We start from the raw sequence: 10,133 nt of genomic DNA, 5'->3' as shown, positions 1-10,133 counted from the left end.
CGGACACGGGACGAAGTCTTCAATCTTGTATCTTCATAGTCCAACAGTTCGGCCAAACGATATAGTCCAGCTATCCGGAGACCCCCTAATCCAGGACTCCCTCACTAGGCAATCGATAACAAGTACTAGTAATCATTCTTGCAATTTTATATGAGGGAGAGGCATGAGCTAACATACTTTCTCTACTTGGATCATACACACTTGTGATTGGAACTCTAGCAAGCATCCGCAACTACTAAAGATCATTATGGTCATGAAACCCAACCATAGCATTAAGTATCAAGTCCTCTTTACTCCCATACGACATAGCCTACCTATCCGCGTTTAAGTTTCTGTCACTCTCGCAACACTGACAATAAGAAAACCATGAACATATTGTAACACCCTATAGTGAGGGCCCCTCATGTTTGCGCGATACGGAGGGCACCATAGGATAGCACCATAAATAAAATATACAATCATACCAACCAAGATCACGATAGGGTAACCATAGATCATTGGGAATAATATATGGAGTTGAGCACCATGTTTAAGTAGAGATTACAGCGGGGAGAAGAAGTGTTACACCACTGTATAGAGGGGGAGAAAGTTGGTGTTGACGGTAGCAAGATTGTTGATGTACATCGATGTCCCGATCGTTGCCCCCGGCGGCACTCCGGCGCCAGCGGAAGCGTGGGGGAGAGAGCCCCCCTCCTTCTTCTTCTTCTTCTTCCTTGGCCTACCCCTAGATGGGAGGAGAGTCCCCCTCTGGTCCTTGGTATCCATGGCCGCGGAGGGGCGGGAGCCCCTCCGAGATTGGATCTTCCTCTCTGTTCTTTTCTGTTTCTCGTTCCCCAGATCTGGCCAAAAACCGTTTCTTCTATTCTCGGAGATCCGTAACTCCGATTGCGCTGAGATTTTAACATGATTTTTTTCGGATATAAGCTTCGATGTGCCCTAAGTATAGCTCCAACTGACATACGATGTGGGTACAACCCACCACCGCGCCCCAGGCTCCTGGCCCGTGCGCTGGTGTATCGTGCCCTATGTGGGCCTCCCTTTGCGATGATTCCAACTCCCAAAAATCACAAATATTCCAAAATAAATATCCGTATTTTTTATTGCATTTGGACTTCGTTTGATATGGATACTCTAAGATACAAAAAACATGCAGAAAATAGGAACTGGCACTGGGCACTGGATCAATAGGTTAGTCCAATAAATCATTTAAAAAGTTGCCAAAAGTATGTGAAAGTGGTATAATATTGGCATGAAACAATAAAAATTATAGATATGATGGAGACTTATTAATAGACACTAGTCATCAACCCATGCATTCACACGGGCTAGTTAAAAATATATAAATATGTATAAATATGATTTTGAAGTCTGGAGCTATACTCCTATATTTGCTTAGGGGATATTCCCTTCAACAGATTGCATGATATATGTTTGCTTTGTAACTTTGTTTTTGTATTGTCTTCACTTTCTTTTCTTCAATTTCTCTTTGTAAACATTACTAATCGAAGGTTATGATGTCTTGTATGTGAATTGAGTTGTTAGTGTCTATTTGGGGTTGATACATGTATCCTCAGAATGTGTATTCCTGTTGCAATAATTATATGAAACATGGCCGATATTTATCATGTTGCATAGAAGAATCATTACACCTCGACTGTTCTTGCTTTGTCCATGACACCTAAGTTATATTCTATTTGGGATTGCTACATACATATTGGGGCAATTTGAAACCTAGTCAAACCTTGTTCTATTGCACAGGAGAACTTAAAAGAATTGATGCTGACATGTCATGTTGTAGCATATGGGACTTCCATTTTGATGTAATCAATTGTAATGTTTGATCTTGGGTCTCTCTTGCCTATAATATATATAGCGCAATTTGACCCTGATTAACTATTTTGATAATTAGCATACAAAATAGAGAGCAACTACGGAAATTACTTCATATTGTACTTTTGAAGTGCATGCATATATGCCTACCATTTTTATGCATCCATGAATCATTACGCCTGGTTAAATTTAAGGAAATACTTGTTTTTTGTAATCAAATATTATCATACATAAAACTTGCACCAGAAGACCTAGTATTATGATTTCCATGTCATGTAGGGTTGGCCGTTGGATGCTGGGTCATCAACCTTTCTTCCTCTCTCCTTTCCAAATAAAAGTAAGCTCGAGGAGAATATAAACGATTTAATAAATATGGTGAAAAATATCATTATGCAGGAACCTTGTAGCAGTATGTCATAGCTGGAGGAATATGTCTAAGTTAAGGTGATCACAGAAGGAGTTCAATTTGCTAACAACATACAACAGCATGTGTGCACCATCCGCCATGGATAGTAAGTTAGCGACACATGCGATGAATGATATGCTTGAGTACATTTGTCTATTATCGCATAATAATGACTCGTGTTGGAACCTTCCGCCACTTAGATCAAAATGATTACATATGTTCTCAATGCACACTGGAAGCACATATTAAATCGAAAGAAAAAGGAACACCAAATCATGGGGAAAAAATCCCCTTCATTGGAACATGAAATTTTCTGGCAATTGATTTTAAATAAACATAAATGTACTGTGTAATAGAACAGAAAAATCTAGCCACCTTATTGCCATGTTATTTACTTCCATCAAGTTAATTTCCGTGCGTACTCCAAGAGCATGCTCCACCAACTAAACATGTGGCATTGAGATAAACCACCGTTATCCTCAATTCCTCATCTAGGCTATAATGTTTATATTTGTTTCTTCCTTCTCTATACATGAACCTTACAGAAAAGAAGCTCATGAAGGGAAGCCCAACTCATCCTTTTAGATTATATGGGAAACGGAATTGTAATACATCGTTCCCGTGTCAATCCATGTCTCATGTTTTCAGTCCATGGTGTCCAGCATGTAATGCCTAGTCCATAGCTCCTCTTTCTCTGTTGACATCAAAGCAGCATACAGGTTACGGACAGAAGCATACATGCGAGTGTTTCCTCCCAGTCTTAGTTAGTGTACCAGGATTAACACTAAAAATTCTTAATCGAATAGTGAGACTTTTAACTGAAACGGCGTGCTCAGGCCGGTCTCGGCGAAGTCAATGCTACCGGTTTTGTTAAAGACATAATTTATCTGCTGACATCCTTGTTGATCTTGAATTCCAATTAGGCATTGGAAATTGTCATGTATCCATGGGTATGAAGAGCGCCATAAAGATAATCATTATGTGATGGCGTCCTTGTTGGCTTGAATTCCGGTTAGGCATTGGACACATGTTGGGCACGTGAATACAATCCATGGATTGGTTGTATCATGTCAGTTCATGCTCCTTGGGTCGAATGTCGAGCTCAATCACTTGAGAATGACATTTGTTTTGCAGGGACAATTGAGAATAACATTAGTGCCTTGGCCAATGTACACAGCCACGACAATGACCTACACCATAATCTTGATCTTGCAGCCACACATGTGGAGATAGGCCATGCGAGACAATCATGGTAGGTCGACTATCGCCATGAACCCGTAGTTTTGATTTTTGGGGGATAATGTCCTACTGAGCGCTACAACCAAGGTAGTTCCAGCCCAGCAAGAAAGCAACAACATATTGAAAAATAGACAGCTTATAAATTACTAATATATTGCATCGCACAAGCTAGTTACATCACAGTATCTTGGATTATAAGTTTGAAATATATACATATATAGATGTATATATTAATTACTAATTTTCTGAAGTAGCATCATGTACAGGTAACAATGGTCGACAACATATAGGATTGTGTGATGCAACCCTACCCAACAAAATTCTCCTTCGATGCACAAAATAGAGCCTAAAGGTTCGTCTAAATCTTTTTTTAGTTTTCACACAAAAAACTGGTACTTGGGCAGTACCATCCAAAAAAGTCACAAACACAATCTATTTATATCAAACTGGCTAGTGGTGCAGAAAAAAGTGACTTTGCTGAGGGCCCATGACTCTTTCCATTTGTAAGATTGAGATCGAAGAATTTATCAAGACAAATCATTTGTAAGATAAGTACATTAGTGCGGAGTTCAGGTTTATGTCAGCTCAGCAACCTATTCGTCAAAAATATGGTATCATTGGCTAATAAGTTTAACAATGTCTGAAAGCTTTCTTACAGTTTGTACACTGTTTGTGGAGTAGTATCATCTTAACATCTGATAAGTGCATCATCATTCTTACTTATGTCAATGTGGTTTTATTTCTAGTTCAGTCTGAAATATGCAAGAAACATATATACGTGAGGTGTTTGATTCATATTAAAAATAGTGGAAAGTGAGATACATGAATTAGTTAGGACAAACAGAAAATATAATAACAAAGAAAATATAGATTACTTGCTAGTTGCTTGTCGTGGTAGCCTCCCATTGTCGATCCCCCCGATCATCTGATGCCTCCATAATGTCCCTTCAAGCCCATGCCAGACATTTTGAAACAATGATCCATGGTGTTAGAGGTTTGTTTGAAGATAGAGGATTCTTACCGAGATTGTTTATATTAGTGAAGATAAGATGCACATTCTGTTACGAAAGTGATGGGGAATATCAGGAAAACTCTTTAATTTTTTACCAGCATGGAGAAACTACAGATTCCTACGTTGGTTTGTAGAAATAATAGTAACGTAATTTGTGGCAACAGGAAGATAAATTCAAACAGCTACAAAACTACCAAGAAGTGAGTCAATTCCTTACCTGCAGAAGTCAGGACTCATGTCATACTTCCAATGGCAGAAGCAATTCCTTTGTGATCAATAAACGACCATACTGGAACTCACAATAGCTACCCATTTAATGATTTGAGGAAACGATTGTAAATCCTACTTGTAATCTGCATAAGATGTTAGGTTATTGTGTAAGTTCCACCATAGATTTTTTTGTTAGATGCTAGTGCAGACTCCAGAGTATTGTTCGATGAAGTAGATCTAGAAGCATGCATGAATATTCTGCTAGACATAATTGAACAACACAAATCTACTAATTTAAAGAGAGCATATTGAGGCGCCAACTGAAGAATATCACTATGCATAACCCATTTCTATAAACATGAAAATCACTATGAGGACACTCTGAAAGTTTAGCTGAAAAATCCTTACCATATTTTCTGTAAGTGGCAGCTATATATGATATCTGAATACTGTAACTGCGAAGGAAAGATCAAACAAATTATTAAAATAAAAAAAGATGATATGGACTCGTTTATTACAATTGAAAGAAAACTTAATATGATTTTTTTGTACTAAAAAGATTATCTACCTAGATCAGTTTCCAAATACAACAAATGAACTATATACAGAAACATGTGTAACTCAATAAGCCATACATGAAGCTAAATATTTGCACAGCCAAAAATACTAAGTTCTTACAAATATATAAAGAGAATATTATTCACTCTAGATATGATTTTAAGAAATCTAGAAGTTAGAAAATATATTAAATGTCCAAAGTACAACCAAATATGCGAAGTCAATAAGGCATCATACATTTTTCTTAATCCCAGAGAGAAGGATTATTTCTTAAAACATGCAGATAATCTGAGTTAGCACATACAGGAAGAAACAACATACAACATCTAAATCTGGAGAACATCTATATATGAAGCTTCTATAAATATTAAACAGAACTTGTTGGCAGTGATTGATTTCTATATGTATGTACCACGCTAGCTTACTGCAGGTTGGCACCAAAGAAGTAGCAGATTATCTTACCTGGCCCATTCTTCATAGCTTCCTATATTTCTTAATCTCGTAAGCGTTGTGATGTGAAACACATATACAGAGCAGTTTTTTCCTTGATGAGAGATCACAGATAAAGCAAAATTATTTGGGTGCTCTCGGATGAATTCATCAAGGAGGAGAACAGAGGACGAATTCATCAAGGAAGAGAAGAGAGTTACTTGCCTGTGGATGGGCGTACGAATCGGCCATAGATGGAATCGAACAAGGTTTGGGCGTTGGGATGAGATCACCCTTCCTTCACTCCATTGCCTAATTACTAATTAAGTTTTTTTGCTGGATCCAAGCTTCCCTACCTAGAAGCAACAAAGATATGAGCAGAACGAGGTCAATAGGAAGAGTTGGAGATGGATTGGATGGGAATCTGGTTGAACCCTTACTCCTTGGACGAATTGCAGCACCATGCGGATCTTCAAAGTGGATGATGGCATGAAGTTATGAAGGGCGACATGAAGCGGCGGAGGAGCTGCAATAGCAACGTGCCAATTGCAATAGGTCAGTTGGGGGGATTGGGAGCGTATGCCAATGGCAGCAGATCGGCGGGATTGGGAGCGTGAGCACACTTTTGAGGAAGAACCGACCTAGACTTTTTTTGCAGGATCTTTAGGTTTTCTAGCTATGCGGTAGATTGGCTTTTCCTGTTTTTCAGGGACCATGGACATATGGGGAAGAGGAGGAATCGCTAAGCACACATGGGTGGAGAGGCATGGAGGAGTCTCTTTTGTTGTTTTTTTCATCGGCTCATTGATGGTTAGATGTCCAACGATTAGATGCGTAGATCTACACCGTAATAAGTTGGTCCTATCAGATAAACGGTTCCTAATTACTGATTAACATGAGATTTTTTAGGAAGTCTGTAATTAGTATAGGTATAGATATGTTGTATGTATCAAAAGCAGGAAGGCATGTCATTATCAAACGTATAATGTGTAAAGTAAGTTGATGCAATTTAACCAAATTGGAAGCAATACAAGCTAGACATCGTATGCAACATGCAACCACATTTGACAGTGTGAAGTTAAAGCAAGCACCTGTGATGGTTGTGTGTGGCAATTGAGATCATCAACTGCAGAGCTACGTTTACTGTCTCCATCTGCTGGCACTGCACCCTTTAGAGCGCTAAGACTCTTAGTGCTTATCTTCGAATTACACTGGAGCGACTTCTGTCTTCTCTTTTTTGTATTCATCAACACTGCGTCAGAGTCTAAAATACCCATGCATAAAAAACAATAGTGTGAGTGTGGGTGAAGTGTGTGCACAAGTAGTACATTGTAAAGGTAGCAGATAGCAGGTCGGTGAGAAATAAATGACGGGAGACACATGATAGCACTACAACATGCATGGCACACGAAATTACTAGATTCTAGGATTTTGAAATATGAGCATGGGGATGGCTGGGAAATGCAGATGCTCCTCCAGCACACCACAAGGTCTGGTCCTATGAAAATAACAGTCAACTGAAAACAAATAGGTCAGTCCATTTTTTCTGCACCGTCCGATGTACAAAGAACGGGTAGATCGCCTTCATCTACCTCCAGCCAGTCAGTGTTACGATCTTCCTTGAAACGCCAGCGACCACCGGCCCAGTCTCCTGCCTCTGCCCTCCCCTCGACCTCACTGCACCGTCGTGCTTGGCACCGCCCTCAGCCATCCCTTCTAGCCCCGCCGACCTCCAGATCGGGCACAAGTAGCTCCTGCACCCCACACCCCTATGATAGACACCGATGCGCTGCTTCCCCGGCGAACAGGCGGACTAGATGCTCCGTGCGCCTAAGCGGGTGTTGCTTCTTTTAATTGCGATTCGACTGACCCTGAATTGAAATCCAGGCGGGCTACTGACCTCTAGCAAAGGTGAAATAGTATATGGGTGGAAACCTTGTGCATTTAGTATCACGAAGAAGATGTAGTACGAAGCGCTCAAGTAGTTTCTTTTGTGGGATGAATACGGTGTGAGCAAAGACGTAAGATTTGCACGAATAAGGGAAGAGGAGTACCTCTTTCTGTTGGCAGTGTTGTGTCCTTCTTCTATTTTTCCAACGATCTTCTTGTGGTTCGCTGGAAACGAGAAGTTGTGGAGGACGGTGGAGCCTTGGATGAACCCATGGCCAAGTTGTTGAGTGTGGTGTGATGGCCGTATGTCGGCGGGGGGGAACCAGATCCAAGGCGGCGAACGACGACGTAGCGGGAATAGCTCAGGTGCGATGGACGGTTGTGACAGTGGAGTGGCAGCGGTGAGGCGCGGGATGGCGTGGTCGAAGTGGTTCTGGTATGGCGCACGTCGGCGTCGGCGTCGTGGAGGTAGCTCTGCCTCGGCTTCAGCTGCTAAGTCCTTAAGGGCGTCACGGTTGCGGTTGTATTGGACGATGATGGCGGGGTACCAGCTCCAGCGTGATGGAGGAGGGCAGTGGTGGATTGGGCGCGATGGGGTGGAGGAAGGTGGAGGCTGGGGTTTCGCGGCTAGTGGAGAGGGCGTTTTGGCGCCCACGGAGTATGAATGGGGAAACGGAGGGAGGGGAACTAAGGATGAACAATGTTTCGGTTTGGGACACGCTTGTTTGAAATTTGGGGGAAGTTACAAACTTTGCCCCAATCTAAAATTTCGGACATATTGCAGGTTGGGGGTAGGACAGTAATCTCAAGTGTCCCAAATGGTGGGCGGGATAGATTTCGGCCGAGCGCTTGGGTGTTTACGTGCCCACAACATATGAATGCTTCTCAGAGGCGGTTGAGACTGGTCTCTTGGTGAAGTTACAAACATACCCCAGTTTAGACCTTTGTACATCGGGCCGATAGGCTACACGTGCCAGAGTCAGGACCGTAATTTCCTACCACCAAACATTAGTCTCGCGTGGTTTCGGGTGACCAGAGGCTTATTTGGCGCTTCGTTCAGTATTTGGGAGCAGAAGCATTAACATTTTCCGTTCTCTTGAATTGAACTTTTAGGATTTTTCAAACTTCACAAATTTTTACTCTTGAAAATCCTAAAACTACGATTATTTTGGAATGGAGGGGGTACATTTGAATATACATTGTACATGAGTATATATTAAAAAATATGCAACTTACCTCAGTTCATGCATGGTTCCAGATATAATCTCCTTGGTTGTAAAAAAATAGTTAGACATGCGTATTAATATATAGCATGTTCAAACTCACAAAAAAGATTGATGCCCCCTTTTCTATACCTAATATTAAAGGACGGAAGATTTCATAGTTCTCCATAGGTCATCCTTTTATATCCGTTGATTTTGTGTTAATGCTAAAGATAGACGGTTGAGAATTTAAAATAAATCTACATAACGTTACTTCAAATATAAGGCACGTACACAACCCAACACGTACTCGTCTATGAAGATTCCTTTTTTAACAATTTATGGGAGTCCGACCTACACACAAGCACACACATGCAAAAAAAAACACAATTCAAGTACGCAGCAAGGGGAGGTTAAGAGAACGGGCACAAAACGCACCAAGGTAAGAACAACCAGAGGCGATTGCATCTGGCGTGAGCATCTGGAGACAAAAGAGCACGGTTGAGTGCTCCAAGGGGGCAGTCAGGAGCGAGCAACACATAAATGTAAAGGCTGAAGATTAGGCCGTTGGGATCATCAGAGGCGCACATGTACCCGACGGACCACTCAGCTGATGATGGAGGTGTGGTAATCCTTGTGAACGGTGAGATTATGTATGCAAGAACAACACGATGATGATGGATGGAGCTGTCACACAAGACCCCGGAAAACATAAAGATGCAGCAAACCATCGGCGCCATCGTCATAGGGTCGTCGTGTCCACGTCAAGCTCTCCAACATAGCCATCCAGAGTGCGCCAATGACGTTGTTGTGACGCCCAGAGACCATTGCGCCAGGTGTCTTTCAGTTTTTCGTTGTTGTTGTCTTGTCTTTCGCTTGCGTGTTGTGTCTTGCCATGTCATCATCCGAATTGCATCATCATATTTTCAAAACTTGCATCCGTCCGGGTTCCCCCAGTTCCGTCCGTTGTCCGTTCTGAGCCTAGACACACTTGCACGCGCCCACGGCACGTCCAGAATATTATTTTATAAGTGGCTGGAAAATTTTCTCGGATTGGGATGAAAGTTGGCATGCGGTCTTATTTTAGTGTAGGAAAGCCGTATGTCAAATTTCATCGCGTTGAAGTTCGTTTGATGCCCCAACGGATAACTATAGCGGCAGCATAGCCGGTCGAACGTCGGACGTTTTCGGTCTCTGAAAACTGTTGTCGGGCCCTCTCTCTCTCTTCGCTCCTCTCAGCCTCGCCCCAGCCCACCTAGTCCATCCACCTACCCCTCTTTGTGTCTGTAGCCGTCCGATGCGATTGCACGGTCCGAAAACCCTCTCTGCACATCGAATCCCTTACGTGTGTCCGGAA

At 41.8% G+C, this 10,133-nt stretch overlaps 1 long non-coding RNA gene across 2 annotated transcripts; it reads right to left on the bottom strand.

Annotated features, from left to right (window-relative positions):
* Positions 1 to 2,604: 2,604 nt before the first annotated feature.
* On the bottom strand, positions 2,605 to 6,421 carry LOC119271309. Of its 2 annotated transcripts, XR_005134486.1 has the most exons (7): positions 6,125 to 6,421; positions 5,718 to 6,040; positions 5,106 to 5,152; positions 4,705 to 4,840; positions 4,497 to 4,533; positions 4,351 to 4,420; positions 2,605 to 2,930 (listed from the first exon to the last, which is right to left on the bottom strand). It is a non-coding gene; the product is annotated as an uncharacterized LOC119271309 (long non-coding RNA). The 2 variants fall into 2 exon arrangements; XR_005134483.1 differs by lacking the exon at positions 4,497 to 4,533.
* Between the last annotated feature and the right edge of the window lie 3,712 nt (positions 6,422 to 10,133).

This window comes from Triticum dicoccoides, chromosome 1A (genome assembly GCF_002162155.2).
Source record: "Triticum dicoccoides isolate Atlit2015 ecotype Zavitan chromosome 1A, WEW_v2.0, whole genome shotgun sequence".
NCBI classification, from domain to species: Eukaryota; Viridiplantae; Streptophyta; class Magnoliopsida; order Poales; family Poaceae; genus Triticum; species Triticum dicoccoides.
This window is presented reverse-complemented; position numbering and strand designations above follow the sequence as displayed.